General features: G+C 36.1%; 1 long non-coding RNA gene across 1 annotated transcript in view; it reads left to right on the plus strand.

Annotated features, from left to right (window-relative positions):
* Positions 1-24,771, plus strand: part of LOC134810119 (uncharacterized) — a 354,765-nt gene that overhangs the window by 322,198 nt on the left and 7,796 nt on the right. The gene's annotated exons all lie outside the window — the stretch shown is intronic.

Raw genomic sequence — 24,771 nt, forward strand, 5'->3', positions numbered from 1 at the left:
TCCCATGTTGTTGGCATTTTCTTGCAAGATGCTAAACACACACAATGATCAGTAACAGCAGCAGCTAACATTTCATGAAGTACTATATGCTAAGGCCCTGCACAATGCGTTTCCTGTGCTGTCTTCGCAGACATCCTGTGAGATGGGTACTGACACATCCCTGTGAAGCACAGTGAAGCTGAGAGTGACTGTAATCTGCCAAAGGTTACCTGTCTCCAGGCTGCAGCACTCTATGAGGCAAATTTGTCTTCACCTATGCCACTAAAACCTCCTTAACTTCAGGGAAATTGGACTGATCCGCACATGTAGTTTCTTCCTTCTACCCCTAAACCTTACATAACTTTGGGAGAATCTCACATACCATTCTCTCAGCAGCCCTAAAGAGGTGCCTACTTACAAGGCTTGGGAGATGATAGAGGGTAACCCTGGAAATACAGTTATAATTTTGCTTCAGTTAAAAAGTTAACAAGTGTTAGTAATGACAAGAATCCTTCTACATTAAAAAGAATGCTATTCTTTTCATTTTATTTCTTCCTCTGTTCTACCACCCCTGCCCCCAAATATCTACCTAGGTGATAATGTCACAAAGTTGGAGGGTCACAAGGATTATCGTGTTCTGTGTGTCCCTTTGATTTGTGTGATGCACAGCTCAACCCTTCTGTTGCTTCAGAAGGCCCTTTGATCCTAACGTCTTGGAGTATGAGGCAGGAGAAGGCTAGGTAGAAAAAAAAAAGAGAAGCAATTTCAGAAGAGGGTAAGACAAAAGCTGAATGTTCAGTGTTCCTCTCTTGGCATTTTGAGTGAGGTTGTGGTTGAAAGGAACTTGCAATTGTGGTGGCTTGAACTGAATAAGTCATGAGAACTGGACATTAGTCTAATTCTGTTTCTTTGCATTCTGGAAAGCAGAGTAGGAAGTAAACTGGGAAAACAATTGACACTTTTCATAAGTTTTCTTAATGAGACTTTAAAGAGGTGCAAGAATAAACTTGAAAGTAAAGCCTTCTTGCCCTTGGGTGTCCTTCCTTTGCTTTGCTTGTTACTTGTCCAAGTCTCATGCCAGCTTCAAGGTCTTCCAATGCCAAGAAAGCCTTCCTTAATCTTCTACACACTCAGAAAACACCATAGCATTTATTGCCAGAACTCAAAACAAGTATTGATTATATAGTTACACTGTTTTCTAATTATTTAGTCTGGTAGTCTTAACTAAACCTCAGGACACTTGAGGGCAATGATCGTATTGTCGTCCTCTTCCCAATGTATCTTATGCCATTTGCAACTTAGTAGGTCTGTACATGTAGCCAGTGATAAATAAACCTAAGTGCCTGTTAATAGTGATATACATGTAAAACTTTATCCCTCAGTAATAAAACTTGTATGGTGCCTGAGTACAGAACACATGTGTTCGTATTTGGGCTAATAACTCTTGGTGAGGGAAGAGAATTTGCAAGTTCACTATTAATAAAATAATTTTAATCTTCTCTAATGTTTTTAGAAATTTCTAAACCATAAGACTTCTAAATACTTGTACCATTCAATGATATTTGTGGATCACATTTTATTTTTTATACAGTCACACCTTAGACATATGGTGGGTTTGGTTCCAGACTACTGCAACAGAGTGAATATTGCAATAAAATGTGTCATACAATTTTCTTTGTTTCCCAGTGCATATAAAAGTTATGCTTACACTATACTTCCTCTCCTTGTAAATTTCCATTAGAGCTCTTGGGTAACTAGGTGCATTGTCAATGATCAGTAACATTTTGAAAGGAATTTTTTTCTGAGCAGTTCTCAACAATGAGCTTAAAATAATCAGTTAACCATGCTTTAAACGAATGTGCTGTAATGCAGGCTTTATTTCTAGAGCACAAACAGAGTATATTTATTATAATTCTTTCCCCCCCCCCCCCCACTGAGATGGAGTCTTGCTCGTCACCCAGGCTTGAGTGCAGTGGCACAATATCGGCTCACTGCAACCTCTGCTTCCTGGATTCAAGCAATCCTCCCGCCCCAGCCTCCTGAGTAGCTGGGATTACAGGCATGTGCCACCACGCCCGGCTAATTTTTGTATTTTTAGTAGAGATGGGGTTTCACCATGTTGGCCAGGCTGGTCTTGAACTCCTGACCTTGTGATCTGCCCACCTGAGGCTCCCAAAGGGCTGGGATTACAGGTGTGAGCCACTGCGCTCAGCAGATTTAGTATAATTCTTAAGGACCTTAGGATTTTTTGAATGCTAAAGGAGCATCAGCCTCAACTTCAAGTAACCAGCTGCATTTGCCCTTACAAGAGACTCAGCCTGTCCTTTGAAGCCCAGCATTGACTTCTCCTCTGTAACTATGAAAGTCCTAGATGGCATCTCCTTCCAACAGAAGGATGTTTCCTCACCATTTAAAATCTGTTGTTTCATGTACACCTTCATCTATAATTTTAGCTAGATCTTCTGGGTAACTTGCTGCAGCTTCTACAGGAGCACTTGCTGTTTCAGAGTGCACTTTTCAGTTATGGAGATGGCTTCTTTTATAAAATCTCACAAACTCATCTCTGCTAGGTTCCAATTCTTCTGCAGCTTCTTCACCTCTCTCAGTCTTTACAGAATTGGACAGATTTAGGTCCTTTCTCTGGATTAGGCTTTGGCTTAAGGGAATGTTGTGGCTGGTTTGATCTTCTATACAGACCACTCAAACTTTCTCCATATTAGCAACAAGGCTGTTCACTTTGTTATCATTTGTGTGTTCGCTGGAGTAGCACTTTTAATTTTCTTCAATAACTTTTCCTTTGTATTAACAACTTGGCTGTTTGGCACAAGAGGCCAAGCTGTGGCCTGTCTCAGCTTTTGACATACCCTCCTCACTAAGCTTAATCATTTTTAGCTTTTGACTTAAAGTGAGTGACATGTGACTTTTCCTTCCACTTAAACACTTAGAGGCCATTGTGGAGTCGTTAATTGGCCTGACTTCAATATTCTTGTCTCAGGGAATAGGGAGCCCTAAGGAGAAGGGAGAGAGAGAGGTTGGGGAAAGGCCAACCTATAGAGCAGTTAGAACACACAGTTTGTTGTCTCCTATAGTCACAGTTTGTAGTGTCCCAAAACAATTATTAACATTAAAGATCACTGATCACAGGTCACCATAACAGATATCATTTAAAAGTTTAAAATGTTGTGAGAATTACCAAAATATGACACAGAGACACAAAGTGAGCACATGCTGGTGGAAAAACTGGCACCAGTAAAGTTGTTCAAAGCAAGGTTGTCACAGAACTTCAGTTTGTAAAAAATGCCATATCCATAAAGCCCAGTGAAACAAAGGATAAAGCAAATGCTATATCCTAGTCCAAGTAGCTCCAATGAAAGCCTAAGTCCCTCATTAAACAAAATGGAAAACTAGCTTAAAATACATATTTTTGAATATTAAATCAACCAAAAGCAATATATTGTGGGTTAATTTGTGTCTACCACTGGAGGAGAAGCGTCATTGCAAGATTTAACAAGTATTTTAAATTTCTCAATGCAGAAGCCATTAAGAAAAATAGGACAACACATCAGATTCACAAAATGGCATGAGAGAGAACACAAGAAGGCTACACTTTGATATGTTTCTGTCATTCAGAATAAAGTCTTGGGGGCATAGTATAGAAGATTCATTAGAGAGCTTGAAGTTGAGCTAGCCCAATCCCCTCAGGTAACAGGTGAGGAAACTGAACCTTAGAAGTGTTAAATTGTGCATGTAGAGTTCCACAGTTGAGTGGTCAGGCAACTTGGTTCTAGTCCCAATTCTGCCTCCAATACGATATAAGCACCTTAAGAATATAAAGATGACAGATATGAAGGTAAGGTGGAATAGTCTAGGAAAACTTATATAATTCTTTACTGATTTTATTCACTGTTTCTCTTCAAGATAGGTGGGAGGATGTTTGTCTTTAACTTTGGAAATTCTACTGCCCAGAATATTAAAGCACTAGAAAAAATTGAGAGCTGAAAACCAAAGAAGGCTCATCCCTATTCATCAGATGTAAATGTAATGATTTGACTATCACTATCATTAACTGGTTAATAACTATTTATGACCCCAGGATGTAGTTTCTACCCAGTTAATGGGCTCCATAGTAAGCTATGATTTTATCTTAGCTGCTATGACTGTTGGTTTCAGTTGCTTGCATTAAGGGATGAGCAGGTTCTGCTGATTATCCACATAATAAGAGATCATGTCTAAGGGCCTTCAAAAAAAAAAAAAAAAACCTCTCATCAAACAAAATAGGAATTGTGCCTGAGAAGGAAGCCTTGCAGAAATAACATGTTGATTGCCCCCAAATAACCCTCACAAATCACACTTAAGGGAACTTGATCATACATTTTCTCAGCCACATTTTAAAGCAATTGTGAATCACTAAGTGCTGGGGGATTGTATCTGCTGACACTTCGCAACTAAGATTTTCCCAAGCTGTTTTCACTTAGCCTTTCAGCTAGTACCCACCCCTTGTAGGCACAGCTTTGTGAAAAATACAGAGTCAAGTGTGGCTGAGCTGGGCTCTAAGTGCAGGGGCTATTTCTGAATGCTTGGCCAGATGGGCTCCCAAGGAAGAATAGGTCCTGACAATCCCTACATCTGGTATCTTGACCATCCTCCAAGCCAAGCTCCACTTGTTCCTCCTCCTAGTTTTTTTTCTTCCCTTTAAAAATTGCTTTCCTTTAAACATTGTATTCCTTTATTCAATCTGTATTTAATGAGCATACATGATGTGCCAGGACTAAGAAAGATGTGAAGAAAGCTTAAGATATGTTTCTTGTTCATTCTGACCTTGCAATTTAGTTTACAAGATGAAATATATACAAAAGCATTTTTCTAGATTTTACCTGATATCTACTATTTCTACTATATCACTCCTCTTGAAATTACCACTTTTGCCTGGACTATTGGAATGGCAATAACCCCAACTGACATCTCCTTCTCCATTTCTGTTAAAAGGTCAGTCAGATCATTTTAGTTCTTTTTCAGAAAGGCTCTAGTGGGTTTGTATCTCATTCAGAGTAAAAGCCAAAGCCCTCCCATGACCTACAGGCTGTCTGTGACCTGGCTCTGTTTTTTTGCTTGACATTATTTTCTGCTACCTGTCATCTTACCTCACTCTGATCTGGCCCCACTATCCCTTTGCTGTTCTTCAAACACAATAATGGCTAAAGCATGTTAAGGCTTTTGCCCTTGCAGTTCCCCTATGTGGAGACATTTTTTCCCTAGCATACACATGGTGTTCATCCTCATTTTATTTAGGCTTCTTGTCCAATGTGAATTTGCTCTAAACCACACTCATCACTCTTTTCTCACCCAGCCTCATTTTTCTTCTCAGCATTTAAAAGCACTTAATGGGTTAATGTATCTGTTTCCCCAAACTATGTAAAGAGACATTGCTTAGTTCCCCAGTATATCCCTAAAACCTGGAACTGTGACTGGCACATAGTAGACTGTTATTACATTGGTCAAACTGGAAAACTTAAATGCTTCAATGACAAGAGACAAATGAAGGAGTGAATAAATGGAGTGTCCAGATGAGCTTCCCACTGTCTAGTAAATGAAATCCTGTCTCTTTACCTTGGCCTTCAGATATTTTTCCATTAGGGATACTTTCAGATTCAACCAATAAAATGCTTTATGAGCAGAAGTTTAAGCAATAAAGATGCTCAATAAGGTCTTACAACAAGATGCTGAGAGGTAAGCAATCTTGACCCAGCAGGTGCAAAGATGTATCAAAGATAGAACCTCTTTCTATGTTTACTCTCACTACCCTTAGCATGTTCCCTTATAGCTTTATGGCCATAAGACCGTGGCTGTACAACCAGGCAGCATGTAAATATTCGAGGCATAGAAAGTGGAAATGGTAACAAAAGTGACATTTAACCCGTTTTTCAGGAAAACAAGAAGTTTCCCAGATGGCTTTTCCTAAGACATTTTCTATTATAACTGTGCAATTTATTCATCCCTCAAGGAGAAAGTAGTTTTTCATTTTTCCAGCCTCCAGGGAGAAGTTGGGCAAAGAAATGGGTTGTAAATGTGGTTTTGTGTAGTCAACCTCCACTGTCTGTCACCTAATACCTTCTATGATATGACCCCCCGACCTGATTTCCCACCATTCCACTATACACAGTCCTTGTTCCAGCCCAACTCTTTACTGTTCCCCAGATACTTCTCTTCTTTTTAAAAGGGTTTAAAAACTATTTTAACAGAAAAGTTGAGAATATAGTACAAGGAAGTCCCATATCCCACCTTATTATTAACAGCTTCTATGAACATGGTACTTTTTATTTACAACGAATGAACTAATATTGATACATTATTATTAAAGTCCATACTTCATCCAGATTTCTTCAGTTTTTACCTAATGGCCTTTTTCTTTGTTAAAATATATTTAATTGATTTGTAACAATTATACATATGTTGGGGTACATACGTAGTGGTACATGCATACAATTTGTAAGAATCAAATCAGGATAATTAAGATATCCATCACCACAAATATTTATCATCCTATTGTGTTAGAAACATTACAGTTCTCTTCTAGCTATTTTGAAATATACAATAAATTACTGTTAACTATAATTTCCCTACTGCGTTATCCAATGCTAGAACTTAGTCCTTCTATCTAACTGTATTTTTGTTCCCCTTTGACCAGCTTCTGTTCATCTTCTGACCCTCTCCCCTTTCCAGCCTCTGGTAACCACCATTCTACTCTCCACCTCTATGCGTTATACATCTTTACCTTCCTCTTATAAGTGTGAACATGCAATATTTGCCTTTCTTTGCCTGGCTTATTTCACTGAATATAATGTCCTCCAGTTCCATCCATGTTGCTGCAAATGACATGATTTTATTCTTTTTATGGCTGAATAGTATTTCATTGTGTGTGTATATCATTGTGTGTATATGTGTGTATATATATTACATATTCATATATTATCATATATTTTTTATATATTATATGTATTATATATACATATATATGCAATATATAACATATATAATGTATAGATGTAATACATATAACACATATATAATATATAGATGTAATATATAACACATATATAATATATATTATATATTATATATTATAAATGTATATATGTATATTATATATACATATATACATATATACATGTATATATGTATATATGTGTATATATACGTGTATATATGTATATTATATACTATATATTATATTACATATAATATATATTATATATATTATATATAATATATATTATATATAATATATATTATATACTATATATATTATATAGTATATAATATATATTATATATATTATATAGTATATAATATATATTATATAATATATATTATATAATATATAATATATATTATATAATATATACTATATAATATATATTATATATAATATATATTATATAATGTATAATATATATTATACATTATATAATATATATTATATATAATATATATTATATATGTATATTACATATCATACATATTATATATTATATATGTATATTATATATTATATATTATATATAATATATGTATATTATATATAATATATATTTATATAATACATATGTATATTATATATAATATATAATATACATAATATATATGTATATTATATATAATATATTATATATTATATACATTTATATTATATATTATATGTGATATATATGTATATCATATATATTATATGTAATATATGTATATTATATATTATATATAATAATATATATGTATATAATATATTATGTATATTATATATACACATATATGTATATAATATATGTATATTATATGTATATAATATATATGTATATTATGTATATTATATATACACATATATGTATATTATATATGTATATTATATGTATATAATATATATGTATATTATATATACACATACATATATACATAATATATATACATAATATATATGTATATATACGTATATATGTATATTATAAATGTATATCATATATTATATATTATATTTATATATTATATATAAATATATATTTATATGTATTTCATATATTTATTATATATTTTAATATAATATATATTCTAAATATATTTTATATATTTATAATATGTAAAAAATATACTATATATTTATATATCAATAAATATATATACATATATAATATATATTATACATATATATGTATAATATATACACATATATGTGTATATATTTTATATATATGTATATATTATACATATATGTATAATATATACACATATATGTATATATTATACATATATATGTGTATATATTATATATACATATATAATATATAATATATACGTATATAATATATTATATACGTATATAATATATGTGTTATATATATAATACATACATTATATATATATGTATTATATGTTACATATTCACCTAAGTGAATTCTATGGTGAATTCTATGTCTTGGCCATTGTGAATGGTGCTGCAATACACATGGGAGTGTAGATATCTCTTCTCTATACTGATATCCTTTCTCTTGGATATCTGCCTAGCAGTAGGATTGCTGAATCTTATGTTAGTTCTATTTTTAGGATCCCATCCAGAATATCACATTTAGGTGTTATGCCTCCTGAGGCTCCTCATCACTGTGACAGTTTCTCAGACTTTCTTTTTTTGAGACGGAGTTTTGCTCTTGTCACCCAGGCTGGAGTGCAATGGCGCGATCTTGGCTCACTGCAACCTCTGCCTCCCAGGTTCAAGCGATTCTCCTGCTTCAGCCTCCCAAGTAACTGGGATTACAGGTGCCTGCTACCATGCCCAGCTAATTTTTGTATTTTTAGTGGAGACGGGGGTTTCACCATGTTGTCCAGGCTGGTCTCGAACTCCTGACCTCAGGAGTGATCTGCCCACCTTGCCCTCCCAAAGTGCTGGGATTACAGGCGTGAGCCACTGCTCCTGGTCCAGACTTTCTTTGTTTGTGATGACTTTGACAGTTTTGAAGAATATCAGTCAGGTTTCATAGAATGCCCCCTACTGAAATTTGGTTGGTATTTTTCTCATAGTTTTACTGGGGTGATGGGATTTTCTGGGAAGAGGACCACAGAGATAAAGTGCCATTTGCATCATATCATATTAGTATATACTATCAACATGAAGTGTTGGTTAGATTTCTGTACTATACAGTTATGCTTTTTCACACTTTCCCTACTGTGTTCCTTGGAAGGAAGGTCACTATAGTCCATGCTTAAGGAGTAGGAAGTTTTGCTCCCACCCCTTGAGGATGGAATATCTACATAGGCTATTTGGAATTCTTCTGCATGGGGGATTTGTTTCTTCTCCCTCAAATCTTTATTCAGCCATTTATTTATGTAAGTATGAACTCATTAATTTTTATTTTATACTTTGGATCATAATCCAGTACTGTATGAATCTCCTGGTTTGTTTAACCATTCACCTATTGAAGGACATCTTGGTTGCTTCCATTTATTGACAATTATGAAAAAGCTGTCCTAAACATCCGTGTGCAGGCATTTGTGTGGGCATAGGTTTTCAGGACAGTTGGAAAAACCTCAGCATTGTGACTATATTTGGCTTTGGAAGAAAATGACAAACTGTTTTCTCAAGTGACTGTACCATTCTGCATTCCCACTAGCAAGGAATAAGAGTTCCTGTTGTCCTGAATCCTTGCCAGCACTTGGTATTGTTATCTTTTACAATATTACCCATTCTAATAGATATACAGTGGTATATCATTGCCATTTTAATATCTTCAAATTTTTATGCTCTTCCTCAGGATATGAAAATTCTGCCTTATTTTTATATGTTTACACCCTTAAAAGCCAATTTCAATGTCATTTACTCCATAAAGTATCTCTCCAACATTTCCCTTCCTAACCAGATGAACTTCTACCTTCACTAAATTTAACATTCAACATTACCTTGATATTTGAAAGTGACTATGAGATCTTCAAGAACCATGTTATCATTTTCCACATAAAATTCAACATTCTAAAATGAGATACCATCTCACACCAGTTAGAATGGCAATCATTAAAAAGTCAGGAAACAACAGGTGCTGGAGAGGATGTGGAGAAATAGGAACACTTTTACACTGTTGGTGAGACTGTAAACTAGTTCAACCATTGTGGGAAGTCAGTGTGGCGATTCCTCAGGGATCTAGAACTAGAAATACCATTTGACCCAGCCATCCCATTACTGGGTATATACCCAAAGGACTATAAATCATGCTGCTATAAAGACACATGCACACATATGTTTATTGCGGCATTATTCACAATAGCAAAGACTTGGAACCAACCCAAATGTCCAACAATGATAGACTGGATTAAGAAAATGTGGCACATATACACCATGGAATACTATGCAGCCATAAAAAATGATGAGTTCATGTCCTTTGCAGGGACATGGATGAAATTGGAAATCATCATTCTCAGTAAACTATCGCAAGAACAAAAAGCCAAACACCACATATTCTCACTCATAGGTGGGAGTTGAACAATGAAAACACATGGACACAGGAAGGGGAATATCACACTCTGGGGACTGTTGTGGGGTGGGGGGAGGGATAGCATTGGGAGATATACCGAATGCTAGATGACGAGTTAGGGGGTGCAGCGCACCAGCATGGCACATGTATACATACGTAACTAACCTGCACATTGTGCACATGTACCCTAAAACTTAAAGTATAATTATAATAAATTAAAAATAAAAATAAAAAAATTAAAAAAAAATGTGTCAACACTTTAGATGCTTACTGATAACTACCATGTAGATGGCAGTGAATAGGAAGCAATAAGGACACCTTGAAGCAGAGGTATTGGGAAGGCAACTTAGTTCATTTACCAATGCTGCAATTCATTGCACATACTAGTCTTACCCTACAGGGGATTCAATCATCTCCTCAAGTTCTATACTGCCATGGGCTACTGCAGGAACTTTTGAATTGTTGAAATTATGAATATTAAATCCATGAATGCAAAGAGTCTGCAGAACATTACCCGGGGCATACTTTTTTTTTTCATCATAGTGATTTTTGCTCATGTCTTATTTCATTTTTAGACTGTAGAGACTTGAGGATAGAATATTTCTCTAATTTTATATTCAGTAAATATTTACAAATAAATATAAGTAGTACGATAGAGTTTTAAAAGGAAAGAAATATTCTTTCTTACAACAGAATTAGCTGGACTTTAACTGATTCCTTGAGATTTTAAAAAAGCCTCTGAAAGATAGTAACATAACTCTAAAATAGACCATAAATTTAGTCATCTTGTAGAGAAAGCAGCCCCTGTATTAATATCAAAGCCCTTGGGAGAGACATGTGTTTCCTTTGTTCCCATAAAGGCCATGGCTAGGGAGTGAGTGATGGTGCTGAAGTGATCAGCTTGCTCATTGCCATGGCAATGTAGCCACTCCTGCTGCAGTCAGCAGGTTCCCAGCTCTGCCTCTGCAGATTGAAGCCACCCACCTGATTTTTCTCTGTTTTTCCTACCTGACATGGTGCCTTTTATTGAACACAAGTCAAGGTTGGGAAATTTTGTCTCTGCCAGTCGGCTCATCAGGTGCCAGAGTACAGGTAAGCATAAAAGGATGGCTGGGGAAAGAGAAGCTGATAACCTCAGAGAATTGCTGTAGGTTATCTCTGACACTCAGCTAGGGATCCTCTGTCTCTTTTTTTACAAAGAGCAAAAGCAGTTTCAAGGAGACACTTCTCAAGAAAATCCTCCTCAGCCCTAAATACGTGGTTCTATGTTCTGAGTGTTTCCAGAAGACAAATCCAGAACACAGGTGACTCCACAGACCTAAGACAGTAAAGAAGGGTCTTAAGTCAGCAAAGTCAGTGTCCCTGCAGATTCCTAAAGTTTTGCCACATTCAGGGCTGATCTTGGTGAAGGAAAGGGGAATAAACCTCTGGAGGCATTTGAGGGAGTTGTAAGTCATCCCCTAGTTATCAAAGAGAAAGCATTTCTTTTCCTATTCAATAGTATTTTTGAGCATCTACTCTATGGCAGGCCCTGGAGATATAACATAAATTAAGACAGATATGTCTTGTCCCTCATAAATTAAGTAGATCTTCAAATTCTAATTGTTAACTACTCCCTTGGGTTACATAATTTATAAGTCATCTATAATTCATACATTTCTCAACATTAACACTATTATCAGTAATTCTAATGACAAAATCTCTATATATTTAGAGTACTTTATGACTGTCACAAAATTCAGGATTTCCTAAATCAACCCTGGGAAATTTTCATCTCCATTTTGTAGTTGAGAAGACTGAGTGAGGCTCAGAGAGAGTGCCTGACTTGCCCAAGTCCAAACAGTAGGCTTTCAAGATGTGGTCTGAAAACTACTAGCATTAGAATTTCCTGGGGAAGTAGTTTTTGAAAATGGACTTTTAGCAGCCGCCTCGCTTTCCACTGGATCAAGTCTATGGAGGTGGACTCAGGAAACTTCATTTTTCAGTGGTTCTAACTGTCCACTCACTAACTACTGCCGTATACCTTAGTTCATTCGGGATTTTAACTCAGATCTTCTGAGCCTTTTACACTTTCTACCCTATCATGGTGACAGCATGACCTGGGAGAAATGTTGTCTCTTGGTAACCTGAAGCATGTTTGAGACTTAGTGTATCTTTCTCAGTACTTTCCTAGCTAAATGCTTCCTTGGAAAGGAAGCCTTCAGAATGCTGACTCAGGTTTTTTTTTTTTTTTTTTTTTTTTTTAAACATCAACCATCCTTCACCCATAAAGGCTGAACCCTTAAAGCACAGCACTGCTGTGAAGTGCTCGGATCACCATGAGCCTCTTGTTTTTTTGTTGGTGGCAGCATTTTGTCCCTGGAGTTTTCTGTTTTGACAGTTCATCAGAGCCCTGGAAGGTGGCAGGAACCTCACTATTCAATTAAACCTTAAGTGTCACCAGGGCATGCAGAGGAGAAGGAGGAACCTACGTAGAGGCAGATGAAATAAACGAGCTTTAGCAAGCTGAGTAGCCATTTTTCAAAAGTCAAGAGCTTCCCAAGATTTCAAGCATAGTACCTAGATGCAGCGGGATACACTCTATTCTCAAGGCTCAGTTTGCTTGGCTTACATGTACAGATGGTCTCCAACTTAAGATGTTTTGTCTTATGATTTTTTGACTTTAGGGATTCGTTGGAATATTAAATGCATTTTTGACTTATGATATTTTCCACTTATGATGGGTTTATCAGGATGTAGCCCCATCATAAGTTGAGGAGCATCTGTATTGTTCTTTATAAATTATTAAGTATTCCACAAAATAATGATCAATTTAACAAATATTAAATACCTATTATGCTATGGGCATAAAGATTATAACTGCAATGCTACCCTAGTAATAAAGCACTGAGCAGGGACTACAGACTTTTAAAAAGTAATTTAAAGAGCAATGTGCATTTCCATGGAGACATTAAGAAGGGTATTCTGACACCATGTAGCAAGGTAAGTTAACATCACTCAGAGCTTCTCAAAGTGCAGTCTGAGAGCTACCTGGTCAGAAACCCCAAAGGATATTTGTTGGTAAAAATGCACAATGACTGGATCTACCCATAGACACTCTGGGGATGGGACTTAGGAAACTATTTTTTAAACAAACAGAAAGAACTCCTTAGGTCATTCTTTTACACACAGAAGCTGAGAATCACTGAGTAGGGAGTATTGGAAGACACCAGGAAGTTGTCAAGGAAGACCTTTGTGAAGAAATGGTATGGGTGCAAAATGAAGTTTGAAGATTAAGGTTTAAACTAATGGGATTTGGGCAAAAGCTTCCCAGAAGGAAGTGACAGAATTCATGAAGATGCAACATGATTGGAAAGGAGGCAAAAAGTCCTCTGTGGTTGGAGAATAAGGAGAAATATGGAAAGAGGCAGAGATAAGGCCAAGAATCCAGATGCAGGGCTATGTCAGTATTGCAAAGGATTGGATTTTATTTTAACCCCCTGAAGGGTTTTAGGTGAAGATGGAGCATAGGTAAATTCCTATTTTAAAACAAAAAGCATGAAGAGCTTTTGGGATCTCCAGAGAGGATATTGGGGTATGAGGAGGAGGTTGTGGCAATAATTTGATGAGAAATAATGCTACCTTGGATTAGATCAGAGGCCATGAGAATGGAGAGAAATGATTGGATTTAAGAAGTATCAAGGAGGTAAAAATCAAGGTAATTCAGGGTTCCTGTAGATACAAATTGCCACCATGAGCATGTAGACTCTCTCTTGAACTTTAAGTACAGCAGTGGAGAGGATCTGTTGGTGCAGTGATGAGAACATGTTCTTTTCAAAGGACCTCCTGCCAACTCTCTCCCTTGTGGCCAAGGACATGCTTTGGTTTGGATAAGAAAATGCTCACTGGGGTAAAATTCTCAGTTCAAGGGGTCAGAAGACCTTCAGTTTGTTTCAGGTTCTGGCTTTAATCTCTTAGCCCTGGCAGGATGGCTAAGAGCAGGCTGATTCACTGTTACATGACAGTGGATGAGTACACTTGAGAAAGCTATGATCCCTGCCCTCATAGGACTCACTCTTTGAAATATGGGTATGTGAATGTGATACATACAAGGGAAAAAGTAGACGAACGCAGTGACTATTTAGATATTAACAGTGAAGGTAAGGAGAAAAGTCTAGAAGGATTCACATGAACTAGTTTGGATACCTGGATGTTGGGAGCAGGCCCCCCCAAAACTGGCCATAAACAAAATCTCTGCAGCACTGTAACATGTTCATAATGGCCCTAACGCCCACGCTGGAAGGTTGTGGGTTTACAGGAATGAGGGCAAGGAATACCTGGCCCACCCAGGGCAGAAAACCACTTAAAAGTATTCTTAAGCCACAAACAATAGCATGAGTGATCTGTGCCTTAAGGACATGCTCCTGCTGCAGTTAACTAGCCCAACCTATTCCTTTAATTTGGCCCATCCCTTGGTTTCCCATAAGGGATACATTTAGTTAATTTAATATCTATAGAAGAATGCTAATGACTCGTTTGCTGTTAATAAATATGTGGGTAAATCTGTGTTCAGGGCTCTCAGCTCTGAAGGCTGTGAGACCCCTGATTTCCCACTTCACACCTCTATATTTCTCTGTGTCTTTAATTCCTCTAGTGCCGCTGGGTTAGGGTCTCCCTGACTGAGCTGGTCTTGGCACCTGGATGTATGGGGTTACTATTAACTTAGGTAAAGAAATCTACAGAAGAAAATGAGGCCTTACAAATAAGGCAAGTTCAATTTGGGGCATCTAAACTACAATGCAAGACATGCAAATGAGAATGTTTAGTGGGTGATGGGCTACAGAATTTCACGATTTTGAAAAGAGGTCCAAGTCAGAGGCATCGCATGTCATTTCGAAAACTACCTTAAAACTTTTAAACAAATGAATGGCATATGAATAAATAAAATTCAACTAACAAAAGCTGTTGTTTATAGCAAAGTGCCAGTCTCATTTCTAAGTGCTTTGATTTATTTAATCTTCATGCCAATTCTATGGAGTAGATACTCCTATGATTCCCATTTCAAAGATGAGGCACAGAAAGTTTGAGCATCTCATCCAAGGTTACACAGGCAGCAAATAGTAGGGATAATAGCATTGCAACCCTTACAGTCTGGATCTATTGCCTTTGCTTTCAAAATGAGTTTCTTCTGCCTGTCACAAACACAGTCAATGCCATAGCTGCCAGGACATCCTCCATCAGATTTCCCCTCTCCCTCACTCTAGAGCTTCTAAATGTCTTGACCAGAGATATTGCTTTATTGGTCTTTTATTTATTATTTAATAAGTAAAGACACTGAGGGACTGAGGGGTAAAATTACTTCCATATAGTCACATTGTTGGGGAGTGGGTGAGCTGGTATTTGAACTCTGCTATTTCCTGGACTTATAAATTTAACTTCTACATATACTCATTACACAAAACCACAATTTTTAGTGCAACTTTTTGATTACTACCAGGGTAAAAAGGAAGAATGGCCATTGGTCTGGGAATTAGGTAAAGTGAATTACAGTCTAGGAAATTTTTATTTTTTTAAGTTCTGGGATACAAGTGCAGAATGTGTAGGTTTGTTACATAGGTATACAGTATTATGGTGGCTTGCTGCACTTATCAACCCATCATCTAGGTTTTAAGCCCCACATGCATTAGCTATTTGTCCTAATGCTCTCCCTCATCTCATTCCCCACTCCCTGACTGGCCCCTGTGTGTGTTGTTCCCCTCCCTGTGTCCATGTGTTCTCATCGTTCAACTCCCATTTATGAGTGAGAACATGCAGTGTTTGGTTTTTGTTCCTGTGTTAGTTTGCTGAGGATTATGGCTTCCAGCTTCATCCATGTGCCTGCAAAGGACATGATCTCATTCTTCTTTATGGCTGCATAGTATTCCATGGTGTATATATACCATATTTTCTTTATTTAGTCTATCAATCAGTGATGGGCATTTGGGTTGGTTCCATGTCTTGGCCATTGTAATTAGTGCTGCAATAAACATACATGTTCATGTATCTTTACAGTAGAATGATTTATATTCCTTTGGGTTTATATCCAGTAATGTGATTGCTGGGTCAAATGGTATTTCTAGTTCGAGATCCTTGAGGAATCACCACACTGTCTTCCACAGTGTTTGAACTAATTGACATTCCTACCAACAGTGTAAAAGTTTCTCCACAGCCTCATTAGCATCTGTTGTTTCTTGACTTTTTAATAATCATCATTTTAACTGCTGTGAGAGCATCTCATTGTGGTTTTGATTTGCATTTCTCTAATGATCAGTGATGTTGAGCTTTTTTTTTTTTTTTGTATGTTTGTTGACCGCATAAATATCTTCTTTTGAGAAGTGTCTTTGACCACTTTTTTGATGGGGTTGCTTGATTCTTGTAAATTTGTTTAAGTTCCTCATAGATTTTCCCACTTTTTGATGGGGTTGCTTGATTCTTGTAAATTTGTTTAAGTTCCTCATAGATTCTGGATATTAGACCTTTGTCAGATGGGTAGATTGCACCCATTCTGTGGGTTGGCTTTTCACTCCGATAATAGTTTCTTTCGCTGTGCAGAAGCTCTTTAATTAGATCCCATTTATCAATTTTGGCTTTTGTTGCAATTGCTTTTGGCATTTTCATCATGAAGTCTTTGCCCATCCCTATGTCCTGAGTGGTACTGCACCTGGATTTTCTTGCAGGGCTTTTATGGTTTTGGGTTTTACATTCAAGTCTTTAATCTATCTTGAGTTAATTTTTGTATAAGGTGTAAGGGTAAGGAAGGGGTCCAGTTTCAGTTTTCTGCATATGGCTAGCCAGTTTTCCCAGCACCATTTATTAAATATGGAATCCTTTCCCCATTGCATGTATTTTTGTTTTTCCAGGTTTTTTGAAGATCAGATGGTTGTAGATGCGTTGTGTTATTTTTGAGGCCTCTGTTCTGTTCCATTGGCCTATATGTCTGTTTTGCTACCAGTAGTTTGGTACCAGTAGCTGTTTTGGCCACTGTAGTCTTGTAGTAAAGTTTGAAGTCAGGTAGTTTGATGCCTCCAGCTTTGTTCTTTTTGCTTAGGATTATCTTGGCTATATGGGCTTTTTGGTCCCATGTGAAATTTAAAGTAGTTTTTTTCTAACTCTGTGAAGAATGTCAATGGTAGTTTGATGGGAATAGCATTGAATCTATAAATTACTTTGGGCAGTATGGCCATTTTCATGATATTGATTCTTCTTATCCATGAGCATGGAATGTTTTTCCATTTGTTTGTGTCATCTCTTATTTCTTTGAGCAGTGGTTTGTAGTTCTTGAGGAGGTCCTTAGTCTAGGAATTTTGATTAAATATGTGATGTTAGATATATAACATTTGGTCCTTCTTAAGTAAAAGCTTAAAGATAAGATTAAGACTTAGATTAGACAGCCTATCAAGCTTTAGGACTTTTATGATTTTTAAATAAATTATTATAGAAAGAGGAAAAACATTGGGCCACTACAGAAAGCATCAGAACTAGCTTTAAAATACCACATTATTGTTGTTAAGTAGAGACTTCTTTAAATGTAATATCCCACTTGACCCTCCCCACCAGCGTATGAGGTGGTATTATTATTAATCATCCCTGCCCCCATCTTTTTACAGAAAAGGGAGCTTACCCTTAAGTAAATAAGCTTCTCAAGGACACACACAGGTAGTGAAGGACAGAGACATTTCAAATCCAGGTTTATCTAATGCCCAACTCTTAAACAATATGTGTCATTTCTTGTTGATTTATTGTAGAAGTGATTCCATTAAAATTGGGGCTTGATCAAGACACAATTGGCTCAGGTAAATTTACCCTAGCAAACTGTTTGCATAAGACCAGTGAGTGAGGTATGTCACAAAATGAAAGCACTTCTTCCTTAGTGAGAACAGGGTTATTCATGCCTCTTCATCTGCTCTAAGTTCTCCAGCTTGCTCCTGATTATGCTGAAAAACACTGCAGTAGGCTCTACTACATTGACTGTGTGTTATGGAGAAGTACAAAACTGACTATTTTGACTGTGATTTGGACCTTGGAATAAAAATAGGTGCTAGGAAACATGTAATAGTGTGTTGGATAGAGAGTTAAGTTTACACAAATATACCTCTTCATATGGACTCACAGCAAGGTCTTCTGCCTGCTTCTTCACTAGATTTATTTTTAGTTTTGGCATTTTGAATTCTTACATTTAAAAATGATCTTACATATTCTCTGGATTTTAGCATATGTCTGGGAGAATCTTTAGTTGAACAATAAACAGAACGAACAAATGAAAGGTTGGGAAAAGAGAAAACAAGGCAGGACTGGTACTATGGATGAAATAAGTGATAGTATAATTTCTGGTTGCTTGAAGGCTTTTCTTCCCCTGATTGTATAGCTTTAATTGCCTCAATTAGTGAGTCATTTGGTCCTTGCGGTACTTCCTCTTTGAAAATGAAAATGACTATTAAAGTCCAGAAATGGCCATTCATGACTTAGTATCAATTAGTTTATGCAATTTGCTTCCTAATTTTTAGACTACTTCCTGAATTAGAAGAGCCTAAAAAATCATCTCATATAATCTCTCACATCAGTGAAGTCACTGAGGGCTAGGAGAGCACAGTAGTTTGATAAAAAATTCACAGGTTTTTTTTATAATCAGCTTTATAACCCAAGCAGGAAGACTGTCAGTGCACTGCTCTTTTCATCAATATTGTGCTGACGCAGATGTGAAAGTACATGAAAGTTGTGTTATCAAATGGTGTTATTGGCACAACATAATCTATAGTTAAGAGTGAGATGGAGACAATACTTTTCAAAAATATTTAACAACATCAAACTATCGATTGAAGAGTTCAGAGAACACCAAACAGAATAAATACTGAAACAAACATACATGCATGCCTGGACACATCATATTCAAATTGCTATAAGCTAAAGAGAAAATTTTGAAGGCAGACAGAAAAAAAGAGACCTTCTATAAAGAACAGCAAAAATAAGAAGCAGAATATACTTCTCATGAGAAACTATGCAAATCAGAAGACAAGGGAGTGACATCTTTAATGTGCTGAAATAAGGTGAAGTGAAATACAGCACCATTTGGATTGACAATCAATGTTCATTCAACAAAGAATGGTAGATTGGGGCCAGGTGCGGTGGCTCACACCTGTAATCCCAGCACTTTGGGAGGCCAAGGCGGGTGGATCACGAGGTCAAGAGATTGAGACCATCTTGGCTAACATGGTGAAACCCTGTCTCTAATAAAAATACAAAAATTAGCCAGGCGTGGTGGCAAGCACCTGTAATCCCAGCTATTCGGGAGGCTGAGGCAGAAGAATTGCTTGAACCTGGGAGGCGAAGGTTGCGGTGAGCCGAGATCATGCCACTGCACACCAGCCTGGCAACAGAGTGAGGCTACATTTCCAAAAACAAAACAACAACAACAACAACAACAAAAAAGAATGGTAGATCGATATTTGTCAGTTCTAGGATTATTAGGGGAATTTTTAGTGTTTTTAAGGAAGCACATTTAATATCTAACAAGTAAAATAGCAACATAAAGTAGTAATTATAATCACCAACATATTTTGTATAGTTACTATGTAGTAGGAAAATGTTTTCAAATGTGCTCTCCCATATGGTTAAATGTTACCAACTATAAAATTTTAACCATTGTTAAAATTTAGCGGAGTGGTTCTTCTCTGATGAATAGAGAATCCAGAAAGTTTCCTGAAGGTCATGGCAAAAAAATATATTTTTTGTTTGGTTCTTATTCCAGGAACTAGAGAGCAAGTATGGGCCTAAGTTAAAAAAATAATAATAAATAAAATAAACCTTCTCCATGTCCAGCAATGATATAGTTGTATTGAAATGCAACATAGGTAAGCCTCAGTAATATGTATGGCTTCTTTCACTTCTTGTAGTCTTTGCTACTTTTTAACTTTACTCAAATTATTAAAAATAATCATTTAAAACACTTATGTATGTGTAGCCATAGTCACTAGGTAAGACAATCACTGTTTCTCATGATTTTCAAGGCCATCTGTCTTCAGTGCATAACAACCCAGACTTCAAATGTTCAGCTCTGTTTTACTGGGCTATTATAAGAACCGTTTCCCAGGGGTCATTGCCTTCCTCTTGACAATATAGTCTACCTTTATGAAGGCCAAAAACGTGTCTTTTTAGAAACTAAGTGCTTACAATATTCCAGGAACTGCACTTACCACTTTATAAACATTTTCTCATCTAAGCATTATGCATTCCTATAAAGGCGACACTGGCTCTTCTATTTTAAGGATGAGGAAACTGAGGCTAAATGAATTTCTCAAAGGTATAGAGAGTCCACAGCATTATAACAAAGAATGTAAAAACCTGAGTCTGAAGCCTATGCACTTAACCAGAACGTTATATTGTTCTAAAACACTGACCTACCCGATACTGAACTCTATAGCAGTGTGTGGGGCACTAGTACTCACCCTATTTTCTTGAGATGGTAGCCCACAGCCAGAATCTAATGGCACTCATAAGACTGTAATCTAGTTTAAATAACGCAAGTTTATGTATTAAAACTCCTTTTGAGAGCCCTTAATCACTCAACAAATATTTAATAAGTTTGCGCCTGACATTATTTAGCTTTATGATATAGTAATTTTATTGCTAGTGCAGCTCAAGAGTTTCTAGCCATATATCCCAGTCGGTTTCATTTCATCTGTGTTTTTCAAATTGTAGTCCAGGGAACACATTTGTTAAAACCACCATGGCACTGAGCAAAACTGCAGACTCTAGGACCTGATCCAGACCTCCTAAATCAGATTTACTAGGGAGAAGGTAGAGGAATCTGCATTTCTAAGATGTTCCCTAGATAAATCTTGCCTATACTCAAGTTTGAGAACCACTGTAATAAACTATAATCATTAGAAGATACACCATTTGGGGAAACTTTTGGAGTTGTTAAAAAAGGGGGGGTGGGAGGGGGAAGAGAAATGGTCTAGAACACTGACATTAAATCTTAGCAGTTTTTTGACCCACCAAATGCTTCTTAGAACATATTCTTTCTAAACTATTAAGATTTTCTTCCACATTATCATGAGGTTAACTTTTATTTTCTTCCAACTGAATGCCCTAAATTTCCCATCTTGTCTCTAGTAAAACTCCTATCTGAATGACCCATTTTTGAAATAAATCAGATTTGTTTTTATGCTTAAGAATTTCTAAGATTCTACAACTGGCTTTACATTATCATTTTTACAGCAGAGTTGCCACATGGTTCCAACTTAAAGCAGAAGAATAAAAATGCCTGCCACTCCTCTGCTCCCTATTCAAACACGTCTGTCTCAATTAATTTTTACAGCCTGCTTTCTTTCTAGGTACTAACCTGAGAAGATTTATTGATCCCAACTAGCTACTGCTGACAATTTGGTTTTCTGTGTGAATGAGGAATTGCATCTCAGCAAGTAACTGGATTGTGTTTTGCAACAGAAAACATAAAATACTTAAGAAGCTAGGAAGCTGCATGTATCCAATATTTCTGTAATTAACAACGTTCTGTGCTGTGAATTCTTAAGTTTTGAGAAGGCCACATTCCTTATGTTCCAGATAATAACGGCACATTGTAGAGCTTTCCAGGAAAGAGACCAGAAATAACCACTGAAATGCACAATTCTGAGCTTACTGGTCTCTCAGTGTATGTCACCTCTCAGATCCACAAAGCAACTTAGAATGCAACCAGCCCTTTCTATTTAAAGGTCACTTTACCCTGTAGGACATTCTAGCCATCTCTGGAATCATTATTGGTAATTTTGTAGACGTACATAGTCATGTTGCAATAAAAACTCTCTTCTATATATTAAAACCTAAACCTGAGATTGACACAGAAGACTACATCTCACTTTTGCTTCTCCACTTGCAATCATACCTACTATCCTTAGGACTGGAAATAGACTTATATCTAATAACAGTAGTTAGCTTTTTATTAATTTATTTTCATATTTATATCATAAGAAATAAAATCAGAAAAACTTACTCCAGCTTTTTCCACCCAGAAAAATCACTTTCTCTTCTATACTTATTGAAACTTGAACTGTTTTTATCCCTACTGGGTACACCTCTTGCTTCTTATTACCTGATTTTTAACAGATGTGGTATAACACTCAGCAAACAGAGTACTGTGTACTGAGCGATGTATCAGGCTGTTATGTTAAATAAAATGAGCATGGCTTTTGCCTTTAGGTACCTTAGAACATAGTGGGGCTAACAGAAATACAAATTTTCACAAAATTCTAAGTGTGTGAGTGTTAGAAAGCAGAGGTAGATGATAACACAGGGGCCTAAAGCAGAGAGATCTGACCAAATCAGAGAAGTCAGAGATGTCCTTGAAGAAGCAAAAGCAGAACCAAAGTCTGAAGGATGGAGCAGGCATTAAGGTGGCACACATTGGTGCAGAAGAGTGCTCCACATAGACAGCACAGCACAGAAAAGCCCTAGGCAGGAAAGATGCTCATAAGGTAAAGGTGGATAGGGTGGCTCACCCACAAAGAGACAGAGAGGGGGTTGATGCAAGATAGTAGGACAAATCTATTCAGGGCTTTCTTTTCTCTCTCTCTCTCTTTTTTAAATGAAAGATTTTTTTAATGGAAGAAATAATCACTTCTATTTATCTATCATTCAGCTTCAACAATTATTAACTTACAGTCAATCTTATTTTATATATAACTTCTCTTGCATTTGTCCTCAACCTGGCTTATTTTGAAGCAAATCCAAGACATATTTTTTTTCTTCTATAAATATGTCAGTTTTCATTCTCAAATATAAAGTCTCCTTTAAAAAATTTAACCACAAAACCATTTTCATACTTAGAATATAAACAATATTATTATTAAATCTAGTCAGTGTTCAGACTTTCCCAACTAATATGTATCAACAAATATATGTATATATGTGTGTATAGATGGATAATTTTTCATAATTTAAAATTTAAATAAGGTCCATGCACTGTAATTGGTTGATATATACCCTAAGTCTCATTCTCTCTATGGGTTCCTTCTACATTTTTTGGGTTTTTAAAAATCGATTTGTTGGAGAAGTAACATTTTGTCCTATAGAATTTCTCATGATCTGAAATGCGGATCGACTACCCGTGGTGTTATTTAGCACATTCCTCTCTCTCCTGTATTTTCAGTAAATAATTGGTGGATTAGGGGCTTGATCAGATTCTGCATTGACGATTTGGCAAGAATAACCTCATGGTGGTTCCCTGTAATTCAAGGCGTTGTCTTTCCTTTTGGTTCACAGCCATTGAAGATCATGGCTTAGACCATTATTTCCTCAGGATACACAATCATTCTGCATTCATTTATTAGCTGAAATACTCCTGTAAAGAAAAACTTTCCCCTTATTAACTATTTGGTCCCTGACATATAGTTTGTAAATGGAAGGAAGATATATGGTTGATTCTTTCCTTTAATTTACAAGTTGTCAGAATAATTATCAATGAGGGCTTTTGAAGTATCATTTTAAACACATAGATTTAAACATGTTTGCATTTTGATTCAATTAATAGTCAATACTCAGATTTTTCACCTTTAGGCAATAGAAAGTACCTCAGGTAATAATCTGTGGTCACTTCCTTGCTTTCAGGTATGACAAAATATTTTGTGTTCAGCATGTCCATTAACTATGCCAGATATTAATTTGGCCGTTTACCTAAGAAACTTTGGTTCCTTTATGGGAAATAGTATTTGGAGATTACAATACAGGTAATAATAGTGCTGGGGGATCATTGTTTTTAGGACTTCTCATGGATAAAGCTTTATTTTAAAGATGTAATATTTGTGTTTATGCTTTCAATTCATATTTGAGATCACAGGGTTTTTATCTAACCTTTCAGTCTTCCATGTGTATCTCCTTTCTCCCATACTGAGAACACTGATTTTCATGGCACTGAACTAATCACTTTTTGCTGTAATCACCTAATGGACCAGAGAAAAGTCCCAATGTGACCCCCAAAATTATAATTGCTTAAAACCATTTTAAGTCCTGTTGCAGGCTAGGTTGTCCATAGGGCATATACTCCTAGGGATATATGGTCAAATCACATTGTTTTTTGTCACTTGTTTAACTCCATTAGTTGTGTCTCTAATTTGATATACAGTTTCATCTTGCTTTAGATTTTAGTATTGCTTTTTATTTACTTTTGTTTCATTGTCATGTAAGTATGTGTATACAAAACACCCCAACCCATATAATGATTTCTATTTGATAATTTTTTAATAAAATATATAAGCCAATACTCATTTATGTT

The sequence above is a fragment of the Pan troglodytes genome, chromosome 4, assembly GCF_028858775.2.
Source record: "Pan troglodytes isolate AG18354 chromosome 4, NHGRI_mPanTro3-v2.0_pri, whole genome shotgun sequence".
Taxonomy (NCBI): Eukaryota; Metazoa; Chordata; class Mammalia; order Primates; family Hominidae; genus Pan; species Pan troglodytes.